This window comes from Canis lupus, chromosome 12 (assembly GCF_048164855.1).
Source record: "Canis lupus baileyi chromosome 12, mCanLup2.hap1, whole genome shotgun sequence".
Taxonomy (NCBI): Eukaryota; Metazoa; Chordata; class Mammalia; order Carnivora; family Canidae; genus Canis; species Canis lupus.
Genome location: NC_132849.1, coordinates 49,670,967 through 49,681,432, shown reverse-complemented (window position 1 = coordinate 49,681,432; position 10,466 = coordinate 49,670,967). Strand labels below are relative to the sequence as shown.

The window sequence follows — 10,466 nt, the reverse complement described above, 5'->3', positions numbered from 1 at the left end:
ACAAAGAAGTTCAACTGATAAGATTAAGATCAGAAATACCAGAACCGACACCAAATGCTGTTGGATTGATTGGTAACGGCTGGCGGCGGGCGGATGCATCGTGGCCTCATTTTTTCCATTCATCTGACAAATGTTTACTCAGTGCCTGCTGATGTGCTAGGCTCTGTGGTGCAAGCCCCAGTACGTCTCACACACACAGATACACACACACACACACACACTTTTGCTTGGAAAATCAAGGAATGCAACTTCACAGCAATTATCACAGAGGTAAAAATTCCCCAAGAAGGAACAAGAAAGAAGCCTCATTCTCCCAGTTCTCTACAGAGAGCTGAGCCAGCCTGGAATCCATGGTCCAGGCTGGCTCCTGAAGTCTACCTTCTGGGCCTGAAAGTGAAAGGGACGCCTGCGTCAGGTCTCTGTGTGTGGCTCAAAGGCCAGGCTCTGCACATTCCCCTGGCCGCCTCTGCTCACTCCAAGTGTGGTCAGACTGCCAGGCCGTCAGGCTGGCCAGGTGGGCAAGGCCACAGGATAGCAGGCATGTTCTGTTGGCAGCCCGACCTCTCAGCCAGCTCCTCTGCAGCTGTTTAGAAAAAAAAAAAAAAAAGAAAGAAAGAAAGAAAGAAAGCCAGGGAAAGCAGAATCTTGGATGATCGATGGGCTGTGTGTGTCTTTCTCTTGCTCTCGTGGATTTTTCCATCGGAAAGAAGGGTCTTATCTCTCATTTTTAATTGATTTTAATGTGGCTCAGCCAGGCTAGATCAGATCTCAACTCCTCTGTGGTGTTCGATGAATGTGTGAGGAGCTGCCTGAATGTTAATAAGACCGGGTGAGAGAAGCCAGAGAAGGTAATGAGGCCATTGTGTGCCTGCGAGACCTCCTCCGTTGCTGTTGGGGCTGAGCTGCCAGCGTAGACCCATCTTTGGATTTCAAGGGTGGCTGTGGATATGGGATTGGGGGGAGTTTGATCTCTAGATGATGCAGAGGAATATAAATGTGCAGTTGTGATTACAGCCTGGGGGGCTTCTGGCTTAATCCATTACAAGGCTGGGGCTCCAGCTAGGCTACCCCTCAAAACATTTACCCACCCTCCTCCTGCCAATTCCCCTCTGAAAACCCTTCTTGATGCCTTTGCAGTATTTAACCATAGCACACTCCGTACCTCCCGGCATCGAGGATTCTCTTCTCACTTTCTGTGTTGTCCCTCCTCGCCGCCAAGCCTTGTCGGGCTCTGTCTCTCTGTGTAAACTTGGGCTAGTTGCCGAGCTCCTCTGGCCCTCGGATTTCTCCTCTCAAATGAGGTAACAGCATCCACTGCAGGGCATTATCTGAGGCAGTAGAGAAGTTAATGCAGGTAAAGCACCCAGTGCGGTGCTCAGAGCAATAAATACTCAGGTGTTATTTCCTTTCCATCCAACCTCCCTCTCCACTGGGCCAATTCTGTCAAGAGACGCAAGCAAAATAATTGGAAAAGGGAGGAGGGCTGAGATGGTATCCCGTGGGGATGGACTCAGGCCGTCGTTGCAACCACATGATATGAGAGTTAATTGATAAATGCCTTATCCCATTTTCTTGGCTGCAAAGAGATAATAGGCACCTTACAGGAGAGATTCTCAAGCTTAGCTGCTAGAGAAGAGATGCCCAGGAACACTTTTAAAAGCTAGTGCTGGTTGTTATGGCCCAGAGTCTGGTTTAATTGGCCTGGGTGGGCCAGGTGTCGATAGAACATGTGTGTGTGTGGGGGGATGGCTGGTGAGGTCAAGATGGGGTGGGAAGAGGGGCACCCGGGTGGCTCAGTGGTTGAGCATCTGCCTTTGGCTCAGGGTGTGATCCTGGGGCCCTGGGATTAAGTCCCACATCAGGCTCCTTGCAGGGAGCCTGCTTCTCCTTCTGCCTGTGTCTCTCTGCCTCTCTCTCTGTTTCTCTTATGAACAAATAGGTAAAATCTAAAAAAAAAAAAAAAAAAAAAAAGATGGGGTGGGAAGAAAGAACCTATCCCACAAAGCAGGAACCCCTTCTCAACTATTTTTTCCTGTATCTCTGCAGCCATAAGCCCAGGTGGCAGGTGGCAGGTGGCAGGTGGATGGGTGGAAGAGGAGGCATCTGTCTCTCCATGTTCCTTATTCTCTGTCTCCTTCCTATGGGGTTCAATGAGGAGAGCTGGTGCAGCCCATATTAAATACATGCTCATCATTTTCCTGTATGGGCTCCAACACTCAAAGGTTGGTTTCCCAATATGGACATGCTCTGGAACAGTCTTTCCCAGAGACACCACAGCCCTCTAATCCTCGCATGTACATGCAAATGTGGTCAAAGCCAGACTCACTGAAACACACGTATTTACAAACATCTCGTCAATAATTCAAAGGTCTGAGATTTTCTCTATTAGCAGGCTACCGGGGTAGCCCGTCATGGTTTTGTGGATGCTGGTGGAAAACACAAGCTTCCTGAGCCGGGGTGAAGGGTGGTTTATTACTAACAGCGATCACACTCACCAGTGTAACAGTGTTTGGTGCCAATTCTCTGAGGCCAAGTTCCCCCAGGGTGACGCAAAGAGGATCAGATGACACCCCACATGCAACGGGTTATACTAGAGGAAGGAGCTCTGAGCTTAGGACGTTGGCATCTTGCGGTAAGCAGGAAATGTGACTGTCCTTTGCTCGGGAGGGAGATGCTAATTCTATCTACCAAGGCTATCTGCTCTTCAACATCCTTGAAAAGATAATCCTGGGGGGTGCCTGGGAGGCGCGGTTGGTTGAGCATCAGACTCCTGCTTTCTGCTTGGGTCGTGATCTCAGGGCTGTGGGATCGAGCCCCTCATGGGGCTCTGCGCTCAGCACGGAGTCTGCTTGGGGCTCTCTCCCTCTCTACCCCTCCCTCGCTAAAATCAATTAATAAATCTTTTTTTTTTCAATTAATAAATCTTAAAAAAAAAAAGAAAAGATAATCCAGAGCCCAGGGCATCAGCGCTTACTTTGCAAGATGTGCAGAAACATGAGATCCGTGTTACCTTCTGCCACTTACGTCCTCAGCTATGCATCCCTATGGTCTGATAGACTCCCAGCTCACATTCACACAAGCGTGAACTTGCCTCAGCGAGCCTAGAAATCCACACAGCGTCATACACGTGCCGCCATCCTGCCGCATCCACCAAGCTTAGGGAGTGCCTGGGCAGGAGGGTTCTTCCATATGAAATTGAGGATGCCTAGCTTGAGACGCCACCTGGAATCTGTTCTCCACATTAACCTTGACGTGGCACAGCAATCTGATTGCTTTTCTCCCGGACTTAAACCCACCTGCCTGCAGGACCTGGTTCCGGCTTTCTTTTTCTTTTTTTTATATTTATTTATTTATTCACGAGAGACACAGAGAGAAAGAGGGGCAGAGACACAGGCAGAGGGAGAAGCAGGCTCCATGCAGGGAGCCCGATGTGGGACTCGATCCCGGGTCTCCAGGATCACGCCCTGGGCTGAAGGCGGCGCTAAACCTAAACGGCTTTCTAAAGTGGCCTGTTGCCCCGTGGCCTCCTCTCTTCCTTCTCCGCAGCCCAGCACCCCTGCTTCAGCCGGCGCTCCTGCCCGCCCTGTGCCCACTCCTGCGGCGCACCCCCTCGCAGCCTGGCATCCATCGGGTGCCAATCACCGGCCTGCAGAGCCTTCCCCCACCTTCCCCCCACATCCGTGTCTGCGCCCAGTGTCCCACGAGGCTCACTGTGCTACACCTGCCGTTTGTTTTCTTGGCTCTCTCCTCGTTCTAGGCTGGGAGCTGCTGGGAACCGAGGCCCTTCTGGGCTTCCCTGTGCCCTACCATCCCCGCTCCCTGACACACGCAGCTCCGGGCAGAACCACCAGGACGGCGACCCCTCCTCTCTCCACCACCACACACAGCAGCACAATTTCCTACCACGATTTCAAAAGATGCTGATCTCTGTCAGCTGCATTAATGAATCACAGCTCGAGAGGCGCCAACCTTCCTAAAAATATCTGAGATCCCTCGGTGCAGAGAGAGGCTGCAAAGGCGTGTGCATCCCCAACGATGCCAGCCTGGCCTGGCCTGACCGCCCAGGCCACCTCCTCCAGCCCCCTCTCCTGCACAGCCCCAACCCCACCCGCTCTGGGCCCCACAAGCCTGAACTGATAGGTGCAGAGCCACCTCCAAGAGAGCCTTCAGCTCACCCCCACATAATGGATGGAGAAACTGAGGCCCAGAGGGGGAAGGATCAGAGGCTGAGGCCAGTCGGTTCCCAATGAAGGGCCCTGCAGGCTGCTGCCTCTGTGGCCAGCAGCCAGCTGAGGTGGGGAGGATGAAAGCTCCTCTGCCTGGGGTGATGGGGCCCTGGCCACCCCATGGATCTAGTAAGGAGCCCCTTCAGGCAGAAGCAGTTCACCAGGGACGGGTGAGGTTATGGGGGGGAGGTCGTACAAAGCCATGATGAAGCTATCTTCCTGTATCACGTGCACACTTCTCAAGCACGGGAAACTATGCAGAGTGGTGGGGATGGACTTAATTCTGCCCCAGAAAGGACGGAGTCCATTCTTTTGAGATTCCTGCACTGGAGTCTTCTTAGCGCCCCCACCCCCACCCCCACGCCAACTCCCCTCACAGAATCCTGATGGGTCTCCTTGGCAGCTTCGGCCTTGTTTCGGCCCAGGTGGTCCAGGACCAGAGCAGCAGTGCCTGGGGGCTTGCTGTCAATGCAGAACCCCAGGCCCTGCTCTGGACCAGCTGGGGCAGACCTCCGAGTGATTCTTACGTCCATCAGGGGTTTGGAAGCACTGGCCTCTGGAACCACTCACCTGGCAGTGACTCACCTGGCAGTGACACTTGCGGGTAATTGCACATGAACACTATTATTAGCGCAGAGAGGGTTGGGGGCCTGGGAAAGGAAGGAGGGATCCCGAGGATGGCTAATCCATGTGAAAAGTAGAAACTGCTACCCAGCGTTTTGGAGAAATGAAATTCGTAGGATGATTAAATCTGGGAAAATATGGGGTAAGAGATTTTGTCCTGCCTCCTTCTAAGGCTGGGAGCTCCTCTGCAGTCTCTCAACAACTGCTCTCCAGGCCCAGCCCGGGCTCCTAGCCTGACGGGGAGCTCACCACCTCTCAGGCCGGCACAGGGGGACAGCTCTGGCCCTGGTAAGGCCTCCCTGCCAGGGAGCAGAGCCACTTCTGTGGTCCTGGCCGGCCTGCTTTCTGGCCCTGGTCCCCTTGGGGCTGCTGGTAACCAGCCCTGTCCCTCCTTTGATCTTCGACACCCCACCTCTCTGCTCTTTCTCTAGTTGCAGAAATAGTCTATTTGTATGTGGAGAGTCTCTTTTCCCTGAGCCTGGAGGTGTTGAAGAGGCCTCTACAGAGGCAGAACTGGTGCTGCAAGGATTCACCGCATTGGCCTCATTCCTCCCTCCTCTGGGTCACCAGCAGAGTGGGGACCAGGCCGGCTCGGTGCAGTCGGAGGCAGGGGGTGTGGCACCTCCCTGGGTCTATGGAAGCGGCAGACACAGGTGCACATGGAAGGCAGAGGCGCTCAGGACGGCGGTCAGGTTGCACAACATCACCCTTTGCTGTGATGGGCACCCAGGGGTAGAGACAGCAGATGTGCGCGGCTCCGGGTGCCCAGCCCTCGCTCTCCGTGGGGCTCCAGGTCAGTATAGCTCCTGCCCTCGGGACACCTCTGACTGCCCAGAGGCCTCAAACCTGTGCCTTCTAGAGCTTAGCTCATCCCCCCGCTGCCCTGCCCTGTGCTGTCTCATCCTTCTGAGTGGTGCTTCGTTACCCAGAGTCCCAGCCACAACCAGGGGGCCACCTTCAGCTCTGCCTTCCCCCTCCCTCCTCCTCCTCATCTCCTCCATGCCTCCTGTGGAGTTCCATGAATTCTGGAATTCTGGGATTGGCTCTGCTAATTCCAACTCCTTCAGATCTCTAGTCTGCTTTCTCCTCTCCACCCCAACACCAGCGACCCTAGCCAAGCCCTTGAGCTTTTCACCTGTTGTCTCTCAGTCGGTCCTATACCTCCAGTCTCTCCTACAATCCAGCAGGGTGATCTTTCTGAAATGTAAACACTATCACAGAAACCTGCTTGTCTACAATTCTGCAGTGAAACCCCAGTCCTGTGGCTTCAAACCCCGTCTCTTTCATGGGGCCTACAAAGCTCTCAGAAAGGTTTGGGAGGAGGGTTAGATGGGGCACTAGGGGCTTTGAGGCCAGACCTGCTTGGATTTGAATCTTAGGGTTCTCTGCAGCCCTTCCTCATCCCTCTCTCTACCTCCCTTTCTCCCCTCCAGGAAATCCCACCTTTAAAATCTCTTGCGCTCCCCTGGAGCCCCACCTGCCTGTCCAACACACTGATAGCCCTTGCCATTGTTAAGGATCAGGTCCCTAAATCCCTTTCGGGTCTTGCAAGTTCTCAGCTATGGATCTGGACATCGATGGGGTTCCCCTGTCCAGTCACTGCTCTACTGTAGAATCAGAAAGATAGGGCAGCCCGGGTGGCTCAGCGGTTTAGTACCACCTTCAGCCCAGGGTCTGATCCTGGAGACCCCGGGATTGAGTCCCACGTCGGGCTCCCTGCATGGAGCCTGCTTCCCCTTCTGCCTGTGTCTCTGCCTCACTTCTCTGTGTCTTTCATGAATAAATAAATAAAATCTTAAAAAAAAAAAAAAGAATCAGAAAGATAGGCTCTGTCCCAGGGTCCCCCGGCTTCCTGGAGGAGGCAGACACCAATGCTGATGAGATATAGCTGGTTCTTCCTCTAGCTTTTATTAGTTTATTTTTATTAGTAGTATTTTTTTCTCTTTATTTTTTTCTTATTTTAAATTCAATTAATTAACATATAATGTATTATTGGTTTCTGGGGTAGAGGTCAGTGATTCTCCAGTCTTCTTATTTAAAGAGTTTATTTATTTATTCATTAAAGACACACACACACACAGAGGCAGAGACACAGGCAGAAGGGGAAGCAGGCTCCTGCGGGGACTCAATCACAGGTCCCTGGGATCACGATCTGAGCCGAATGCAGACACTCAACCACTGAGCCACCCAGGTGCCCCTGTTTGTATCTTTGGTGTTGGTTGTGATCTCTCCTCTTTCATTCAAGATTTTACTTATTTGGTTCCTTTCTCTTTTCTGTTTGATAAGTCTGGCCAGAAGTTTATGAATCTTGTTAATTCTTTCAAAGAACCAGCTCTTAGTTTCGTTAATCTGTTCTACTGCCTTTTTGGTTTCTATTTCGTTGATTTCTACTCTTATCTTTTTAAACTCTCTTCTCCTACTGGGTTTAGGCTTTATTTGCTGTGGTTTCTCTAGCTCCCTTAGGTATAAGGGTAGGTTGTGTATTTGAGACGTTTCTTGTTTCTTGAGAAAAGCTTGCATTGCTGCCTTAGCTGCATCCCAAAAGTTTTAAACGGTTGTGTTTTCATTTTCATTTGTTTCCATGAATTTTAAAAATTCTCCTTTAATATCCCGGTTGACTCATTCATTCTTTAGTAGGATGTTCTTTAGACACCATGTATTTGAGTTCTTTCCAAGTATCCTCTTGTGATTGAGTTCCAGTTTCAAAGCATTGTAGTCTGAAAATATGCAGGGAATGATTCCAATCTTTTGGTACTGGTTGAGACGTGATGTGACCCAGTATGTGATCTATTCTGGAGAATGTTCCATGTACACTTGAGAGGAATGTGTATTCTGTTGCTTTAGGATGGAATGTTTTGAATATATTTGTAAAGTCCATCTGGTCCATGTGTCATTCAAAGCCCTTGTTTCCTTGTTGATCTTCTACTTAGATGATCTGTCCATTGCTGTGAGTGGGGTGTTAAAGTCCCCTACTATTATTGTATTATTATCGATATATTTCTTTGATTTTGTTATTAGTTGGCTTGTATAAATGGCTACTCCCATGTTAGGAGCATCAATATTTACGATTGTTAGAACTTCTTGTTGGATAGACCCTTTAATTATGGTACAGAGTCCTTTCTCATGTCTTATTACAGTCTTTGGTTTAAAATCTAATTTGTCTAATATAAGGATCACTACCCTAGCTTTCTTTTGATGTCCATTAGCATGATAAATGGTTTTCCATCCTCTCACTTTAAATCTGGAGGTGTCTTTGGGTTTAAAATGAGTCTCTTACAGACAGCATATCGAAGGGTCTTGTTTTTTTATCCAATCCGATACCCTGTGTCTTTTCATTGGGGCATTTGGCCCATTTACATTCAGAGTAACTATTGACAGATATGAATTTAATACCATTGTATGACCTGTGAAGTCACTGTTTCTGTATGTTGTCTCTGTTCCTTTCTGATCTATGTTATTTTGGGATCTCTCTTTGCTTAAAGGATCTCTCTTAATATTTCTTGCCGGGCTGGTTTGGTGATCACAAGTTCTATTAGTTTCTGTTTGTCCTGGAAACTTTTAATCTCTCCTTCTATTGTGAATGACATCCCAGTTGGGTAAAGTATGCTTGGCTGCATATTTTTCTCATTTAGCACCCTGAATATATCATGCCAGGTCTCTGTGGATAAGTCTGTACCCTCACATGGTGGAGAGAGAGCCAGCAAGTTCTCTAGTGTCTCTTTGGTTAAGGACCCTAATTCCATTAGATCAGGGCTTCACCCTTATAATTTCATTTAACCTTGATTACTTACAATGGCGAATGCTGAACACGGTCCCTATCCTAAGTTCATTGTGGACTCGAGGTTGTTGTATACTGTGTATCTGGTGTGGTGCACAGCCTACCATGTATCTATTCCCAGTTGGCCAATCTTTACAGCTACATTTGGCACTATTTGTGGACACATCTCTAGGCTCTTGTACCATCAAGCTTAGTGTTCACACTGGCTGCCTCCTAAGATTCAAGGGAACTCTCAATCCATAGAGTTAGAACATCTAGGGGTGGGTGGAGAGAGAGAGGCACCTGGGCCCAGGTGGCAAGGTGGCAGTGCTATGCAGAGGAGAAAACATTGGCCTCAGAACTCATGGACTTTGTTCTGGTCCCACACTGCCCCTAACTCAGGCAGGTTCTGATCTTTCTCTGAACATTTTCCCTGTCTACCCTCTGGGCTGGGTCACTCTAGACCTGTGCTGACCAATGGAAACAGCTGGCCACCTGTGGCTCTTTAAATAAAAATTAGCTAAAGTTAAATAAAATTCAAAATCCCACTTTCCAATCATACGCACCACATTTCAAGTGTTTGACTGTCCCATGTGGCTAGTGTCTATGGTATTGGGCAGTGCAAACATAGAACATTTCCATCATGATAGAAAAAGTCCTGGTGGACAGTGCTGCTCCACTGCTCAGTGAATTTGAACGAGCTTCAGAATCACCTGGATTCTTGTTAAAATGCAGACTTGGCCTCAGAGGCTGGCAGAAGGGCAGGTTCTACATCTCCAGCAAGCTGCTGAGCTGAACCCAGCACTTGGAGTAACAAAGACTTATAGTCCTGCTCTGAGTGGTTGGGGAGTCAGCAGCCTCAGGACCAAGTGGAAGGGTCTTGCAGATGCAGGTCTCGGGCCCCACCCCAGACCTGCCCACTCAGAAGCTCCGGGGGCTGGGCCCAGGAATCTGTGTATGCACGGCCCTCTAGGTCAGTCACATGCACATTTTAGCTTGAGATCTCTGATCTAGAAAGGCAGAGTCCATCAGGGGTTCCATGAAATTATTGCTGAAGTTCAACATGTCCCAAAGCATGTCCTGTTATGTCCAAACTTGCCACTTCTAAGCGAAGACAGGGAGCCTTGTGCCAAGTCTATCAGAGCTCCATCCTGCTCTCTGGGGGCTCAGGACGATAGCAGCAGGCCCAGCCTCTATCCATGCCTTGTCCTGCTTGAGCTCATTTTGCATCTGGAGCTCCCACCTCTTCCCAGCAGCAGCCAACACTCTCTGTGGGAGAATACAGGGCCACAGTATCCGGCTAAGGACACCAGTCTTTGAACCTTCCCACCAGCGAGAGGGCAGGACTCTCCCACTGGCTCAGCCAACCAACAGAAAGGCCTAGTGTCAGCTAGGCATAGGGCTTAACATGGGGACAAGGCCACACCCAGCTCAGGACCCCAAACACGAGTGGCCTACTAATATCGCACACTCCCTTGTGGCCCACATCTCTCTGGCTGCCTCCCTGGCCCATAGCTTGCTCTCGGCACTGCCGTGACTGCCCCTCTACCAGGCTGCCCAGATATTTCCAAGGTCATTACTCCTGTTTACTTGCCACACAGTCTAGGGATCCCTCCAAGCACCCTGGCCTGTAACAGCCCCATCCCCACAATTACTGATTTTGGCAGAATGTACCTCCCCGCCCATGCCATGCCTGACACAAGGATGCTCAGGAGGCTGTCTCTGGGGCTTGACCCCTGCAGACATCTGCAGCCTGAAGCACCCCCAGAATGGGCAGCGGCGGGCACCTCCTCCCTGCCTTGGGCAGGCCAGCTATGCCTCATGGGACACTCCCAGCATGCAGTCATGGCACTGGAAAA

At 50.4% G+C, this 10,466-nt stretch overlaps 1 long non-coding RNA gene across 1 annotated transcript; it reads right to left on the bottom strand.

Annotated features, from left to right (window-relative positions):
- Window positions 1-202: 202 nt before the first annotated feature.
- On the bottom strand, window positions 203-3,887 carry LOC140600733 (uncharacterized). Its single transcript, XR_012003897.1, has 3 exons — window positions 3,722-3,887; window positions 1,163-1,328; window positions 203-583 (listed from the first exon to the last, which is right to left on the bottom strand). It is a non-coding gene; the product is annotated as an uncharacterized lncRNA (long non-coding RNA).
- Between the last annotated feature and the right edge of the window lie 6,579 nt (window positions 3,888-10,466).